General features: G+C 43.8%; 1 long non-coding RNA gene across 1 annotated transcript in view; it reads right to left on the bottom strand.

Moving 5' to 3' along the window:
• Window positions 1-4,960: 4,960 nt before the first annotated feature.
• The window catches only part of LOC122462767, a 60,297-nt gene continuing 48,588 nt past the window's right edge, over window positions 4,961-16,669 (bottom strand). Inside the window, exon 4 of the long non-coding RNA XR_006285516.1 lies at window positions 4,961-5,682. This is a non-coding gene — a long non-coding RNA (uncharacterized LOC122462767). The remainder of the gene's footprint in view (window positions 5,683-16,669) is intronic.

Genomic DNA, 16,669 nt, shown 5'->3' with positions numbered 1-16,669 from the left:
TTCTCTGCCAACAGCACTGGATATTTTCAATTTGGAGGTCTGGTTTTTTGGGTGTACTATCATGGAGCAAAAACACTCACCGTGTGTCTCTCTCTCACTTAATTTTTTTTTCTCCTTCTCCAGTAATTCAAGTTGAAGACAAGACATTTGCATCCAAAGTTTCAGGGTGTGCTCATATCCATGGATTTGATTCAAGCTCACCTCTACCAGAAAAGAGAGAGGCTGTTAAAGGAACACTCCTCAATTTTGATGGAGATGCTAGAAAATAACATCAGAGGGTGAAGTAGAACTTCCTGAGAAATCTGATAGAGGGTGAGACTGGAACTGATTGCAGTAGATAATTTCCTTGATTTCAGTAAGGTTGAAGACACTTTCATTTGGATGGGTGGTAGCATCCTCTTATGCTCCCTGTACAAGGTTAGAGAAAGAATAAACATTTTTGCTGCCAGTATGTTTTTGCTTTCTGCATTATGTGACTGTGACACACCATGACCCTGTACTTCAAAGTAAACCTGAACATGGGGGGGGGGGGGGCAGGAGTGCTTACTATGAGGAGTGATTTTAACACTGACAGTTCTGTTTGCACAGACAGTTGTTAATATTGCAATAATGATTTGCAGACCCATTGTTCATCTCACCTTAGGAACACAATTTACAGTAAAGGCCTCAAATGACAACCTCTGCAGCTTATTTACAAAGACTCCATGGATCAAAGCGTTCTCCACGTATGTGTTAAGGCAACAATAAAGGAAGCTAGAGTATTTTAAAAATCTTCCCTTTATAACTTTGTATTGATGACATGTATTTAAATCATCTGGATGCCATCAAACATGGATTCCAATTTACATGTCACTGTGGAAACGCGCTCTCTCTCATCCCTTCACATAGTCATTTGTCAGCCTCCAGTTCCTGGCAATGAAGAGAAGTGAATATAAAAGAAAAGCCAAACAAAATGAAACTCTATTTATTAAAACCTAAAATCTCAACACTGAAATCTTTTGCTGTATTTTTAATCCATCTTCCCTGCAGAAAAAGGGGTAACAAACCGAAAAACAAAAAACAGTTCGCTTGTAAAGATACCAAAAGGCAGAACAAAAGTCTGCTTAAATGTTAACATTAAAAATCAAGCAACATCCATTTAGGCTCATCTCCCTGCTGCCACAATGGACGTGTTACCTCTTTAGTTATCATTACCACTTTTAAGCATAGAAAAAAAAACTTAAAATTAAGTAAACAGAAGAGTCTCTGGCATTTTTTTAATTCTACTTTCACTCCACAAGACTAAAATATGTACTTGATAAAGGCAATATAATAAAGTGACTTAAAAGCCACAATACATTTTTAACTCCGAATTTCAAATTTATGTCGTGCCCTATCAGAACACTGTTCTGGACCTGAAAAAAATTTACTCTGGGAGTTTTCTTTTGACCAACAACCTTATGTGCCTTAGCCAAAATATTATGACTATAAATATTTGATTAATATAATGAACATAACCTATGAGACTGTTAAATTATTATTTAACATTTATATTGAAGTAGTAACTAAAAGACAACCAAGTCAGGGCTCCATTGTGCGAGGCACTATACAAACCTGTACAAACATACAACATATGGCAGTAATTGTTAAAAATGATTTATTTGTTTGTGTGTGTGTGTGTGTGTGTGTGTGTGTGTTTGTGTGTGTGGACTGCAGCATTTGGCCAGATATATATAGGGCCAAACACTGCATTCCATAGACAAGCAATACTCCCACTGCCTGGACGAGTCACTTTACGGGGGGAAATATTTCATGTTAAACTGAAAAACTGGTTTTGGTGGGCAATAAGCTCTCAAATCTCTTGCATTCAGCCCTGATCCTGTAAATACACAAATGTGCTGCTTTATTATTATTGCAGTGTTGTCATTCTTGCAAAAAAAAAAAAATTCAGTGAGTGGTGTTACAACCCTGTGCGTGAGGTTGAAATGCCACTCCTTCAGAACTGGCCTGGCCACCCCTCTATCACGATGAAGCATCAGACCGGCCAAATTTCAGTGAGCAGTGTTGTGACCCGGCACACACAGTGGCAGCCATGGGCGAGGAGGAGGATGTGGTTGAGGACCCAGCAGCTCAAGATTGGGCTCCCCCGGGGGCTCACCACAGGCAGTGGATAACTAGGGCTAAAGGGGGTGCAGCCCCCCCCATCTGAATCAGTCCCCCATCCACGTGCACACCCCAATTTGGCAGGGAAAGCCCCACCTCTGGCACCACCAGGGGCAGCGTGGTGCTGAGCTGGCTCACTGCTGACGAGTCGGGAGAGTCCCCAGAGCCCAGCAGCAGGTGGCCAGGGGAGTCCACGGGGCCCTGGCATGGTGCTGTGGGCAGAGTCTGTCCCAAGTGCAGGCAGGGTACAGACAACCAGCCCTAGCCCTGTCCCTGGTGATGGTGCTTTTGAGCAGAGCTGGGGCTGGTGCCAGCAAGGAGACATGAGGACAGAAGAGGGAGAAGGGGGCTGTGGAGGAGGGTGCCAGACACAGCAATAGCCAACTGCAGCCACTGGCACTGCCACACAGCTCCCTGCCTTCCCAGACCCCCCCACCCAACTGCCACAGACCCCCAAATAACCTCCTGCCACAACCCTCCAATCTCACAGCTCCCCTCAGCCCCACTCACAGCCCCCACCAAAACCCCCAAATACGCCCCACCCTGCACCTGCTTAAACCCATCCAGCCCGTACTACCTGATCCCCAAATAAATGCACCCCCAAATAAACCCAAAGCCCCCACTTGCCAAATAAACCTAAACCACACAAAACCTCCTCCTGCCACAGCCCCCCACTCATCCCACCTCCCCACCACACCAACACCCATTGCCCCAAACAACCCCACCCCATTACACAACCGCCATAAAACATCATCCTGCCAAAACTCTCCCTCCACTCCCCATAGCCCTACATCCCCAAACCCTTCCTCACCACTGCTCACGGTTCCCCCAAGCACCATTCCTCAATAATGGAGAGGCCCTGGTGAGGGGGGCTGGGACTTGTGCCTGCTACAGGGCACAGGGCTGGGACAGGGGAGCCTCGACTGTGCCAGCTCCCCTACGAGGCCACCAGCTGCCCATGAGCTAGGTCTGGCTCTAGGGCACAAGAGCTCGGATCCAGCCCCCACTCTGCCCTGGAGAGAGGAGAAATGGGAAGGGGTTATCCAGCCCCTGTTGGAGGGTAAAGGACCCTGCTGCCACCAACATGACATCTAGTCAGTTACAAAGTAAGAGGCATGGTCCAACATCTGCCCCCCGTCCCGCTATCTTTTATGGTCCTTGAACTGCCGGCAGCCAAACTGCAACTTTAACAAAGTGTGGCCACAAATTTTGAACAACTCTACAATTTTCTCATAGCGTTAGTCACACAGGAAATTCTGATAACCAACCACAGTTACACAAGAACTTTACCTTACTGACCAAGTCACATACCGCATTCCTAAAATTATTTCATCTCAGTACAGCAGCTCCCCAACCACCAGTAGAGTCCACATGGATTTCCGGAGACAATATTCATGGAAAATGTTTTGCAGCTGAACCTCCTACTGAACTAGCCTGAGCTCTTACCAATTCATACTATCCTGACCCAGCTTTTCCAGATATGGCTCCCTATAAGGCAGAGCTAAAGTGTATGTTGATGTTGGTTTGGGTTTTTATGTTTCATGTTGTGGGCAATGAAAGTCCCGTCTAAGGGCTAAGATGGAGACCTGCAAATTCACGTATCGGGGGATTATAAAGCACTAATAACTATCACACCAGTCACCACAGGCAACACATCGGCATTCTAAGGCACTGAGTGCCCCATCAATCAAAGCAGAGGATACATGAACATTCAAAGATATCAGAGCCCTCCTACCAGAGGACATGCCCATGTCCCCTAGGCACTCTCTGGAGAACGTTGGGCGTTACTTGTGCCCAGGCTGCACAAAATAGTCACGTCTATTAGGTAGGCAGAGCATGGTGATGAAGCACCCAAAATGCATGTTCAAAATGAAGTAGAGGTGGCACCTAGGTGGCAGCATGTGTGGTTGGAGCAGGGCTTGGAATCCAAGTCGGAGGCCAAATCGGAGAGCAGGTTCTGAGAGCAGTACTGGATGGGTGCTGAGGGTGCAGGGAACAAATGGTATCCTCCACTTTGGGAAGGTGGGTTCGGAGCTGCAAAGGTCAGCAGAGACGGGGGTTACAGCAGGTTCTCATTACTGTGTTATGTAATGTTTCCATGCAAACAATTCAACTCTCAAACACAAGCTTGGTACAGGTTCAGTTTTGATAGTGCCAGAATCTCACATAGCCAGCTAGAGCAGAGCGGAGGCTAGCAGATATGTCTGAGGGTTTCATTTAAAGATGTGGTCTTTTCTCAGTAGCACTCGCTATAGCATTCACTTAGATGGTACAGTGTGCGTGTATACATGTGTGTGTATGCACACACATATTAAGACCCAGATGTCCAGAACAGAAAGATTAGTACAATTATCCTATAATCATCCTAGATGAGTACAAAACCTAGAATTATACTCAAGACAACCTTTACACAATCCCTCAAACTGAAATAGGTTTTTGATGGCTGAACCAAGTAACAATTCATTGCACACACAATTTTTTTCCAAAGGTCTGTAAAATGGCTTATAATTAGGAGAAACTAAAAAAGTCATGACTAATACTGAAACCTGGATAAAGTTAAAGGGCATTTTATTTTTTTGGAGGCGGGGTGCACAATATTGCAAAATGACAGAGCAGTATAATGGATGTGCTGAAAGGGAGAGCAGCGTGTGGTACGTGTAGGTTGGTGTTTGAAATGGAAAACGCAGTGTGTTAGGAAAACAGTATCCGTGTTAAAGAATGAACTCCTTCTTGTGAAATAAAAGGACTTGTGACCCCAAAAGTAAATAAATACTGTAATTAAAAATAATAAGCTTTCAGAGCGCTTCACACTGGCATAGACAATAGATCTGACAAGTTTATAGAGACAGGAAGACAAAAATAGCCATCTTTCTATCAACTATGGGCAAAAAATCTGCCATTGAAGTCAATAAAAAGAATCCTATTGATTTCAGTAGGCGTTGGCTCAGGAGTGGTCTTTGTTTGGTAAGGACTTCAGGATGTGGCCTCAAGGCTATAAGGATCATCAGTCCTTGGGAAGGCATAACATGGGAATCAACTGCCTCCCATGATACTGCACAATTAGATACCTTACAGGAGTTTTACTCTTTCCTCTGAAGCATGTAGTTATTGTCACCATTAGGGACAGGATTTGGGACTAAATACAGCTTTGGTATGTTCGAGTACGGAAAATGTGATGTTCTTCTTGACACAGAGATACAGACCAGTCCACAATTCCAGGGCATCTTAAATTACAATTGCCTCTCCTATGTGCTCCCTCCAGGACTGCTGCGGCATTATGCCTGCTCCTCCACTGCACTGGCATCCAGATGGCCCTGCTTGCATGGTTCTCCCCCTAGTCCTTCCTCCCCATAGGGTTCTGGCTGGCGGAGTCACACTAGAGCTTATAGTAACTAGGGTAATTTTAGAAAGTGCCTCTCAATCCATTACTGAGCCCGTTCCTGTTCACTGGCGTGCAGGCATCCCAGTCCTTGAGGTCCTTTTGCTGCTATGCTGGAAACGATGCTGCATCGTCCAAGGCATGGGAGCAGTCGCCACTGTCTGTGGAAGATGGAAGCACTAAACTGTTAAATTAACAGCTGTGAATGGCTGGGGATGAAAGGAAATCGGGGTTACTCCAAATTCATTTCTCCTGAGTGAGGTTGGGCCCCGTATGCCCAGACAGCAGAGCAGAACTACGCTGGGTCAGGGCATGAAGCCATCAGACTGGATGTGTCTGTGACAGTGTCTATAATTTTACATCCCAACAAACCTCCACCGCTGGGGCCAGTCCAGTTAGAATAAAAACATGACAATGGGAAAAAATAAAAACAAACCAACAACTCACCCCCTAACCCCGCACACCACATTTTGCAGCTCATGGAGAAACCTTAAAAAACCGTTGAGACTCTAAGGTTTTCACAGCCCCCACACCGGTGCTCCACTGGGGGTATTTTCTTCTGGACCGTTTCACCCATCCCTACTTGAGGATATAAAAAGTCAGCGCTTCATTGAACTTTCTAATAGCCAGGACATATTTCCTTCGAAACCCCGGTGCTCTCTCTCGCTATGAGCTTTCTCCTGAGCAGCATGCCACAACATATTGTAAAGGGAAAATGGTAATTAGAAGGAACATTCGAGCAGAGGAACTTGTCTGGAAAAATGCTTTAGTTAAATGAAGCGATAAAGATTGTTTTTAACTTAATCCGTTAAACACACACTCACACGGGTCTATCCATCCTCTCTCTTTTTTTTTTTTTATAAAGAAAGTATTAACTTTTAGGACAAAGAAGAGGATAACACAGAAGAGGGGCTTGCAACTTAGCAATGGACTAACCCCTTCACTGCTGGTTCCTGGGTAGAGCTAGTTGGGAATTTTTTGACAAGGTGTTTTTTCGTTAGAAAACACTGATTCATCGCACCTGAAACTTTTCATAGGTATGTATGAGATTCAACGAAATGTTCATCATAAGAGGTTTCTCATGTCCAGGATGGCATTTCTGGTCAAAACCACAGAGGAACTAACACCTCAGATTAGCCAACAGTCTTGTGGTGAGCGCGCTCACCTGGAAGACACTATTTAAATCCTCGTTCCAGCTCAGGCAGAGTCAGGTGAACACTCTGACCGCTAGACTATTGGCTAATCTGATCTCTCTGTCTCTTTCACTCTCCATCACTGCCCCTACTCTTCTCCCCTCCCCCCCCCCCCTCAAAAAAAAGCCACCATGGAAAGGTCTTGGTTTTGTCCCAATCTTGAATGGGAATATTCTTTTTTAATCTCAGCTTTTTTCTTAGGACAGGAAAATCATTTCCCACACACCTCAATTCCTGCCACCACTTCCGCACAGTCAAACACTGGCACTTCAAAGATAACTTGGTTCATCAGGGCGCACCAGAGCTACATTTGCCAGTGTATTTCCAAAGAGAATTAAACTAAACGTAATTAAGGCTGGTTTATGCCTTCTGTTCCTAAAGCTCATGCTTCAGGGATTCAGATGGTCAGCTGTAGGGGTCAGGAAGGCACCTTCCCACTCCCTCCTCCCCACCACAATCCCCCAGTGTATTGTGGTTTGTTTCCTTCCTTCCTTTGAAGCATCACAGATGGCCACAGCTGGAGATGGGTTATTGGACAGGGAGAGCCAGTGCTCTGAGGTGGCACCAAGGATTCTCTCTCCTCTGCTGGTACTTGCTCACGTGCTAACTGGTCACCATATTTGGAGTTGGAAAGGAATTTTCCACTGGGTCAGATTGGCAGTGACTTGCAGGGGCAGTCACCTTTCTTGGCAGCCTGGAGGTACAGGTCATCGTGACCCAGAAACCCCCTCAGTGTCAACTGGCAAGGGGATTACAAGAATATCCTGATTCTGGCATGTACGTTCTGGTTCACCAAAGAAAGCCATGTGAAGCCATAAATGAAAGCCAGGGTCACACAATCATTGTGAAATGTATGTTCAGACACTGTGTAAGGAGTTGCACTTGTATATTGAAAACATGTTCTTAGATTCTGTATCATAGAAGAGGCAGATAAATGGATTTCCTATCAGACAAAAGATGTTCCCCCCCCTTTCAACTCCTAATTCCCTGAGACCCCCCATCTGCTAGAAGGCCATTGCCTGGGACTTTCTTCAGTCCAGCTCCTGGGAATGAGGTCTTCTGGACCCCTCTACTCTTAAAGAGAGACAGTATACCCCATTACAAGCTCACTTAATCACTTCCCTGCCATTGCAGGGGCCTCAAGTGTTGGTGCACCTTGGTCCCTCTTATTTACTGCCCGTGGCACAGCACTGTTTAAGCTCCCGTGGGCTGTAATACTTCAGTCTAATTCTGGGTTGAGTGTGTGTCTGCCAGGTCCTGTTGGTGGCCTGTGTTACAGAGGTGGTCAGACTGGATGACTGGTGGACCCTTATGACCTTAAACTCTGTGACCCAAGGACACTTTAATTCTGAATAAGAGTTTCCTGACTGGGGCTCACTGTAATTTAACTGATCTGCTTTAAATTCACAGCTTTAGTTCATTCAGATGAACTTTCCTGAGTGCCCTCGTGTATATAAAAAAAAGCCCATAGGCTTACAGTCTGTTTATGGTAGCCTGTACACTGTGTACAGTCTCTGAAGAAAGGCTGCACTATTAGTTTTGGGATATAGTTTCTTTTTAAGGAAGCTGTGGCAAAGAGCAAGAGAGTTTGATCTCTGCCTTATTCTCTCTAACCAGAGTAAAGTCTTAGAGCAAAGCTGCTTCTTAGGAACTGGTGCTTGAGCTGAAAGAGGGGACTGGAGGCTGCATGCTGTTAGTGACCGCCTCTGTTCAAGAACTGATGTATATAGTGTGGATAAAAGCAGACACTGCATCACTGATTTCTCCTCTAGTGGGGAGCTGACCTGCAAGGCCCAGACACCTGCTACTGCCTGGCAGCAGGCCAATACTTTCTTGGATCAGTTTAATTTGGGAGGGGGGTGCCGAATTCCATATCTGGCAGGGGAAAGAAGGAAGCATGTTTGTGAGAGGCTCACTCCTTTTAAAAAATGACAGCTGTTTAAAAGGAGTTCAGAGATCTGGCTGTCAGAAGTAGAAGTAATACTGTTGTGTTAGTGGGCAGCATTCAGGTGAGGTGGCCAGAGGTACGTGATAAATGTGACATATCACAATATATATAAAATTAATGAAGTAGGCTCTCACTGTAGAGGTTTGGGTATGAGCCAATGGACTAACCATCAGTGCAGAATTAATGACAAAGAAGAAACCAGTGACTTGGACACAGTGCTGAATTGCAGTGGGAAAATGTAGGAGGGAGTGGGAATTTGTCAAATGCTGTAGCACTGCTCTGCATCTGGGAGTGGAGCACAGGAAAGAATTAGTACTGCAGGGTGGGCATCACTACAGAACAGATCAAACACTCACCATGTCCTTTCTTCTCTTTTTCATACTGATATTTGATGTTCCTATTCAACCTCCTGCTTTATTCTTTCAGACTATGCATCAGTTTTCCTGTTCAAATGGAAAGATCAGAAACTTTTTAAAGAGCTGGATTTCTTTTCTGCTGAAAAAGATGGGGTGGTGGAGCTCAACCCTTTTGTATTCCAGTGTCTCTGAATACCGCTGGAAGGTCACTGTGGGAAGGGAGGGCTGCTGGGTCCATGGGGTATGTATTTTGATTCAAAACCTCTCATAGGAACACAGAAATTGCCAGACTGGATCATACCCAAGGTCCAGCTCACCCAGTATCCTGTCTCAGGCAGTGGTCAGGGCTGGATGCTTCAGAGGAAGGTGCAAGAATCTCATAGTAGGCAGATTGGGGACAATCTGCCGCTCTTGAAGGTCTCATCCCAGTCCCCAAGAGTTCAAAACTGATTTAAGCCCTGAAGCCTAAGGTTTTTATCCCTTCCGGAACTCTTATTACATTAACTACTACACCTCTGGCTAGTCTAATGGTCCATGTGGGGACACTGCTGGTGCGAACTAAAAGGTACCTAGTTTGGGTTAACATAGTCCGGTTTGAAAGAGGATTACGTTAATGCAAAGTGGGTACATGGCAGCAGCATCTAGGTGGGACAGTTACAGCACAACGCCTTGGTGTATTCTGCATTTTACACCCCCATAGTCACATTATGGGACAGTCTGGACAAAGCCTGAGCTATGGGTAGGGAAGTGGAAAGGTAGGATTTGACTAGGACTGCCAAACTCATTTCACTGCTGATGTAAGACAGCATGATTCTTAGCAAGATTCAAGGGAGAACTAGACCTAATAGGCGTCCACCTGACCTGACATCAGAATGAATCAGCTTAAAAAGAAACTTGCATCTCTACACAGGGTCTTGAAACCTGGAACCTGCTACAATATTGAAAATTTGAGATTTTTTTAAGCAGGGAGGGGTGTAGGAGGGAGAGACTATGATCATGCATTTGATGAGTCATAATGGTTAGCTGGCACTAAGCATGGCAGTACAAATTTCCCTCTACTGTTCTACCAATATATTTCAACTCTAATTCGAAGGGACCATCTCTATTTTTCAGAATGGGAAAATGGTAAATAGCGGTGTCCCTCAGGGATCTGTACTGGGACCAGTGATGTTCAACATATTCATAAGGGGTCTGGAAAAAAGGGGTAAACAGTGAGGTGGCAAAGTTTGCAGATGATATAAAACTACTCAAGAGAGTTAAGTCCAAAGCAGACTGCGAAGATCTACAAAGGGATCTCACAAAACTGGGTGACTGGACAACAAACTGGCAGATGAAATTCAATGCTGATACATGCAAAGTAATGCACATTGGAAAATATATTCCTAACTCGACATACAAAATGATGAGGTCTAAATTAGCTGTTACCACTCAAGAAAGAGATTTTGGAGTTGTGAATAGTTCTCCAAAAACATCCTCTCAGTGTGCAAGGCACTACCCTGGGACTCCAAAGACTCAGCGTCCATTCTCTGCTCTACCACAAATTGTGTCTCTCCTCTTGGGTAGGTCATTTAGGGTATGTCTACATTGCAATTAGACATTTGCAGCTACAGAACTCTGAGAAGTGGAAGGGTCCCAGAGTCCCGAGGCTGAATGTCTACACTGCAATTAAACAGCCCCTTAGTCCAAGCCCCACGAGCCTGAGTCAGCTGGCATGGGCCAGCTGTGGGTGTATATATGCAGTGCAGGTGTACGCTTTGTCTCTCAGCCCCTCAGTCCCCTATCTGTTAAATGGCAATAACAACATTTCCTTATCTCACGGGGGTGTTGGAGGATAAATACTATAAAAATGGTGAGGTGCTCAGACACTATGGCACTGGGGGCCATATAAGTGCCTAGATAGTTTTAGGACTATAAATTCTCATCCTCTATCAAATTCTATAGAATCTTAGCACAATTTCAATAGAACCCTGTTGGTTTGAACCTTATAAAATTTTAAAGCATTTTTCCACAAAGATAACAAAAACTTAAAAAAGGAAATTGGAGCAAACATGGAGCTACCTCTCAAACACTGCCTCTAGAACACTATGGTTCTGAATTAGCCAGATGGATTAAGCCAATGTACATTTCACAGAGTAAAGTACCTCTGCACTGGTATCCATATGGACCTCTGAGTTACTGTATATGATTTTATTCCTGACATTGGGAGAGAGCCCCAAGAGACGTTCCAACCCTATCCTTTTCAACAGCTAGTTTCAGATCCTATGCAGCCACCTGGACACCTAGTACCAGAACTGTTCTCTATTATCTTAGCCTGTGCCAATTCTGGTGCAGCACAGACATGTGACATCCATTGTCTCCATCACACTGCCCAGTACGGCTGAGCTGAAATACCTCTGGCCCATGTTTTCAAACTTTAATGAATTTGTCTGTGATCTGCTGCAATCCACACCCCCATGTAATTATAACTAGTGCATTATTAATAAGGAAAGATGCCACCTCTTTGCATTCTAGCTATCAACTCTAACCCATGAGTGAATGCTTTTTCAAAGAGTATTTTAGCAATGAGTGGGTTGCTTTGTCACATTGGTTAATGAAAGGGTATAAAAAAACAGCCGGAGACGTGTTACCAGAGGCATGTAATTATTTCTGAAATCATGAGAGCCTGAAAGATTTTTTATTTGTTCTTATGACAGTTGTATCTGAGTGTTTACCTTGTAGCCTCATCCCATGTTTACCAAGCTAAAAAGGTGGATGCATTAGCAGGGCTACCAAAGGGGAGAAGGGTTTAATAGTTTACAGATGGGATCACATAGCAGTGAAGGGTCCTGCAAACATGCAACAGAGCTCATTTACTTTGACTCACCATTTTAAGTTTATTTTCACCCTTGTATTGTTTGCCCTGACTCTGGTGTATGTATAATTAAGATGATACAGCACCAGCCCACTCTCTTACATAGCACCTATCCTGCAACACATCCAATTCAGCCCATTAATAAAGAACGTAACAAAGTGATTGCTCCATAGCACCGGTCACCAAAACCAAATAACATCTCCACCTAAATCCGGCCATACCAAAATAAAAATAGCAGCTAACTCTCACACCAAACAAAGAATTTTCCTGATTCTAGAGGGCATCCATTTTCCACAATATTGTTTGGATACACGATGCAGGATTGGAGAGAGGTCCTCTATCTCTAAAGCAGGGAATATTAGCCTCTGCCACAGACAGGACACCTATTTCGATGCACTAGTGAAGTGGTTCTCAGCCTGCGGCCCAATCAGCACACTGCTGCGGCCCATGTGACATCCTCAGGGCCATGCAGGTAATATATATATATTGCATGGATGTGGCCCATGTAACACATAAAGAGCTGTCTATGCAGCCACAATGGTAAATAGGTTGAGAACCACTGCACTAGTGGTACATCAAAATATACCAGTTGTCAAGGTTCCTTCCCCACTCTGAACTCTAGGGTACAGATGTGGGGACCTGCATGAAAACCTCCTAAGCTTACTTTTACCAGCTTAGGTTAAAACCTCCCCAAGGTACAAACTATTTTACCTTTTGCCCTTGGACTTCCGCTGCCACCACCAAACGTCTAACCAGGTTTATTATTGGGAAAGAGTAGTTTGGAAACGTCTTTCCCCCCAAAATCCTCACCAAAACCTTACACCCTCCCTTCCTGGGGAAGGTTTGATAAAAATCCTCACCAATTTGCATAGGTGAACACAGACCCAAACCCTTGGATCTTAAAAACAATGAAAAAAGCATTCAGTTTCTTACGAGAAGAATTTTAATAGAAGAAAAAGTAAAAAGACTCACCTCTGTAAAATCAGGATGGTAAATACCTTACAGGGTAATTAGATTCAAAACATAGAAAATCCCTCTAGGCAAAACCTTAAGTTACAAAAAGACACAAAGACAGGAATATCCATTCCATTCAGCACAGCTTATTTTCTCAGCCATTTAAAGAAATCATAATTTAACGCATATCTAGCTAGATTACTTACTAAATTCTAAGACTCCATTCCTGTTCTGTCCCAGGCAAAAGCATCACACAGGCAGACTGAGACCCTTTGTTTCTCCCCCCTCCAGCTTTGAAAGTATCTTGTCTCCTCATTGGCCACAGGTGCCAGCGAGGTTATCCTAGCTTCTTAACCCTTTACAGGTGAAAGGGCTTTTCCTCTGGCCAGGAGGGATTTTAAAGGTGTTTACCCTTCCCTTTATATTTATGACACCAGTGGTCTCATTTGACATAGTAAATCCTGCCTTATATTCTTGAATAAAGCTGAGAGATCTAAAGCCTTGAGCTCAATCTAGGAGGCCCAGAAGGCCTAATTCATTAGTATTCAGAGCCCATTTAAGGAGGTAAGATATACGGGACACAGAGCAGCAAGTACCTGAAACCTATAACCATTAATCAAGCCATGTTTCATGTAATATGAAACTGGTTGAGAAACTAAGTCTTTTACTTTTTCCTTATGGCTCTTCTGTTTCTTGCGGCAGGCCAGTGTGGCTGATCATACATGCATACAGGGAAGTATATTTAGGTAACTGAATACCCGACCTGATTTCCAGAGGTGCTGCCTGTTGAAAGGTAATGAGGATTATGGAAGCTTGGCACCTCAAAAAAATCAGGCCACATGTTAGATGCCTCATTATAGATTTGGGTGACTCACTGTAGGTACCCAACTTCGGAAGATTGAGCACTTTTGAAAAATCCCTCCACTAACCCAACCCCAACAATTTCAGTTCTGAGTGAAATGGCTCAAATTCAATAAGATAAAACATCCACATGAGCATCCTAAACTCAAGCTAAACTATTCTTGTTGTTCAGAAGACCTAAGTTAACTTACAAGTATCTAATATTTCCTTCCTGGTTCTGCCTGGGATGGGAGGGAAAAGCCCTGATGTATCAGGAGATCACCTGTTTCTGTGAAATTTTCAGCCCAGTTTTCAGATATTTTGTATAAGTGTCCACATTTGGGGTACCTATCTGAATTGAGCAGCTGAACATTTTGTGTTTAAGCCCTCACTTAAGATGGTGACTTGATGGACTAAAACAATGTTTTAAAAACTGATCCAGTTTGAGCTTAAAACTATTTATACCCTGGGTCTCAGTGACACCTTCAATTTTTTGCCATGATATCACATAATGGTACTTAGAAAGTGGCCAAAAGGCCCATGTAAGTGGATTGTGGGTTATAAACAGCAAAAAAAAAAATCCTCTGTCCTTCAGAGCAGTCTGCTAACCTCCTAGCTGTTCCCAGCTCGAGGAAGAGGTTGTGCTGGGAATGGGCTCATTGGAGAAAATTGGGGAAGGTTAAGAGGAAGGGAAGGTGGCCTTTGACTGAAGAAGTGAGGGAGTTGTGCAATAAAACTAATGTAAAGGAGAGAGGTGCAACCCATTGGGGCTGAAAGTCTGGCATATTCTGTCTCACCTCCATCCTCTCTGTCTCCTTTCCTGCTGCTTGGAGATAGCCAAGAGCTTCCTTTTTAATCAAGGACCATGGGAAAGCACCAGCGGGTTTCCTCTCACAACACATTGATTGACTTCCCATTGTAATGACAATTGCATCCTGTAATCAAAATTGCTGTCATTAATGGCACAATTATTCCACCCTACTTGTAGCAATGATGACTTGGAAATGAAAACTGGAGTCGATGATTATCTATGCTGAGAATGCATGATAGCCACTGAGAAAGACATGGATGCTAGGCCTCATTACTCTTTTTCAGAAGCAGGTGCTGATGGGGGATGTGTGACCCCAGGGACTGACTGAAAATTCAGAGGGGAGTCTAAAGGGACTCTATATGGAGTCTAATTTGGTGTAATTTACAATTTCTTCTAGCCTCTGCCCCCATATGTGTATCACATCATCTTAGAATCACACCCACTTATCAATGTAGACTCCCATAGACTCACTGACCAGCATGTAAATTGGGCTAGCATGGACCACATTTTAACACATTGGGTTTTTTATGGACACTTCTTCTCCCATTCACAATCATGTAATACCCCTGTGACCACTGGTGCAGTAACTCGCAATAATCTCTGGAAAGTATGTATTTCTAATGGTCTTTAATGCACCACTGGTGTTGCTCATTCTGAAAATAGTTTCTCACACTATCCGATTCTATTAGTCCTTTGGAAATGCTCTCAGTGGCCTCTTCTTTTAGTTCCCCCGCCCATCTGAATGAATTTCCAGGTAACTATTAGTGATTAGATAGAGAGGAGTCATTTATACAATAACTAGTGTAATACATATGCCTAAACCCATGTGTTGGGGAAAATGTTTTGTCAACCTGCATCAGACTGATTTATTACCAAATCCTTTGCAACAGGTGTTGTTTGGAAGTTTTGTTCAGTTCATTTTTAGATACGTGTTTTAAAATGTTTATTCTTATTGCTCGTCTGAGATTATTCTAACATTTTTGGGCTGGAAAACATCTTTGGCTATGAATTTTGGAAGGTGAGGCTTTCTTGCAAGATTTACAATGCTTCCTGTGGTTTGCTGCATCAGACATAACGCAAGATCAGCGCACTGGTCGATGACAGCAGGACCAGTGTTGCATATGTTAGATTTGTGCGAGTAGAAAGAAATAATCAATTTGCAAATAAAAGCACTGAGTTCAATTTGTTGTGATTCACTGTGACATCATTTGTAATTCACATGGATTAGGACAAACAGGTGGTATTCACAAAATTGTTTGCAGATCTGGACATTTCAGGGCTTTTAACATGAGTGATTATTTGTCCACAAATTTATATCAGTAAGTTCTTCACTCACTATTTATTATGGATCTAATTTAGGAAAACATTTATGCATGTACTTAATCTAAGCACATGCTTAAATCCCATTGAATTGAATGGGACTATAGCACATAATTAACATTAAGCATATACTTCCGTGCTTTTTTAAATCAGTGCCTGTTCTACTGCATTCAGTCATTCATTCATGGAGCAGATAGAATACCATGTGACCTAGGTGACCAACCACATAGTACAAATGAGGACTATCATATTGAAACAAACTGCATAAACAATCCATGTGCCGAGAATTATTCTTCTGAACTAACTGGCAAATGCTTACCAATAACTTAACACATTCTCAAAGAGTCTGGATCACTTTGTAATGGATTCACTAACCAAACAGAGGCTTAGTCAGTAATGAATATTACTTGTAATCAATTGTTTGACAAGGCCTGGTGTTAAGAAAAATAATCAGACAGGACCTAGCCCTCAGGGAAACGAGGTTGGAAAGAGGAAACTGGAGGATTGAGTTTGTAGGAGTTGTGTGCTGCAGAGTCATTGGGCCTGATTCTCATTCACATTAAGGCTCCTTTACACCAGTGTTTTCAACCTGCAGGTTGCTATCCAAAACTGGGTTGCTAGAATGTGTCAAAGGGTCATGTGGGAGGCCCAGGGGGAGGGACATAGTCAGGTCCTGCCTCTGGGGATGGGGTGGGAGGCCTTGGTGGAGGGTCTGGGGCAGGTTCAGAAGCATCCACACATTTACCCCACAGCGGTGGCTCCTGTGGTTCTGGTCCCATAGGCCTGTTTTGGCTGGGCCCGCTGTTCCTCACACACAGGGTCATCGTGCTGCTCAGGTTTGACTCAGCCACTCCCCGTCATCATGATGGGGGCCG

The sequence above is a fragment of the Chelonia mydas genome, chromosome 13, assembly GCF_015237465.2.
Source record: "Chelonia mydas isolate rCheMyd1 chromosome 13, rCheMyd1.pri.v2, whole genome shotgun sequence".
Taxonomy (NCBI): domain Eukaryota; kingdom Metazoa; phylum Chordata; order Testudines; family Cheloniidae; genus Chelonia; species Chelonia mydas.
Note: the sequence above shows the minus strand (reverse complement) of the source record. Positions and strands in the feature narration are given on the sequence as shown.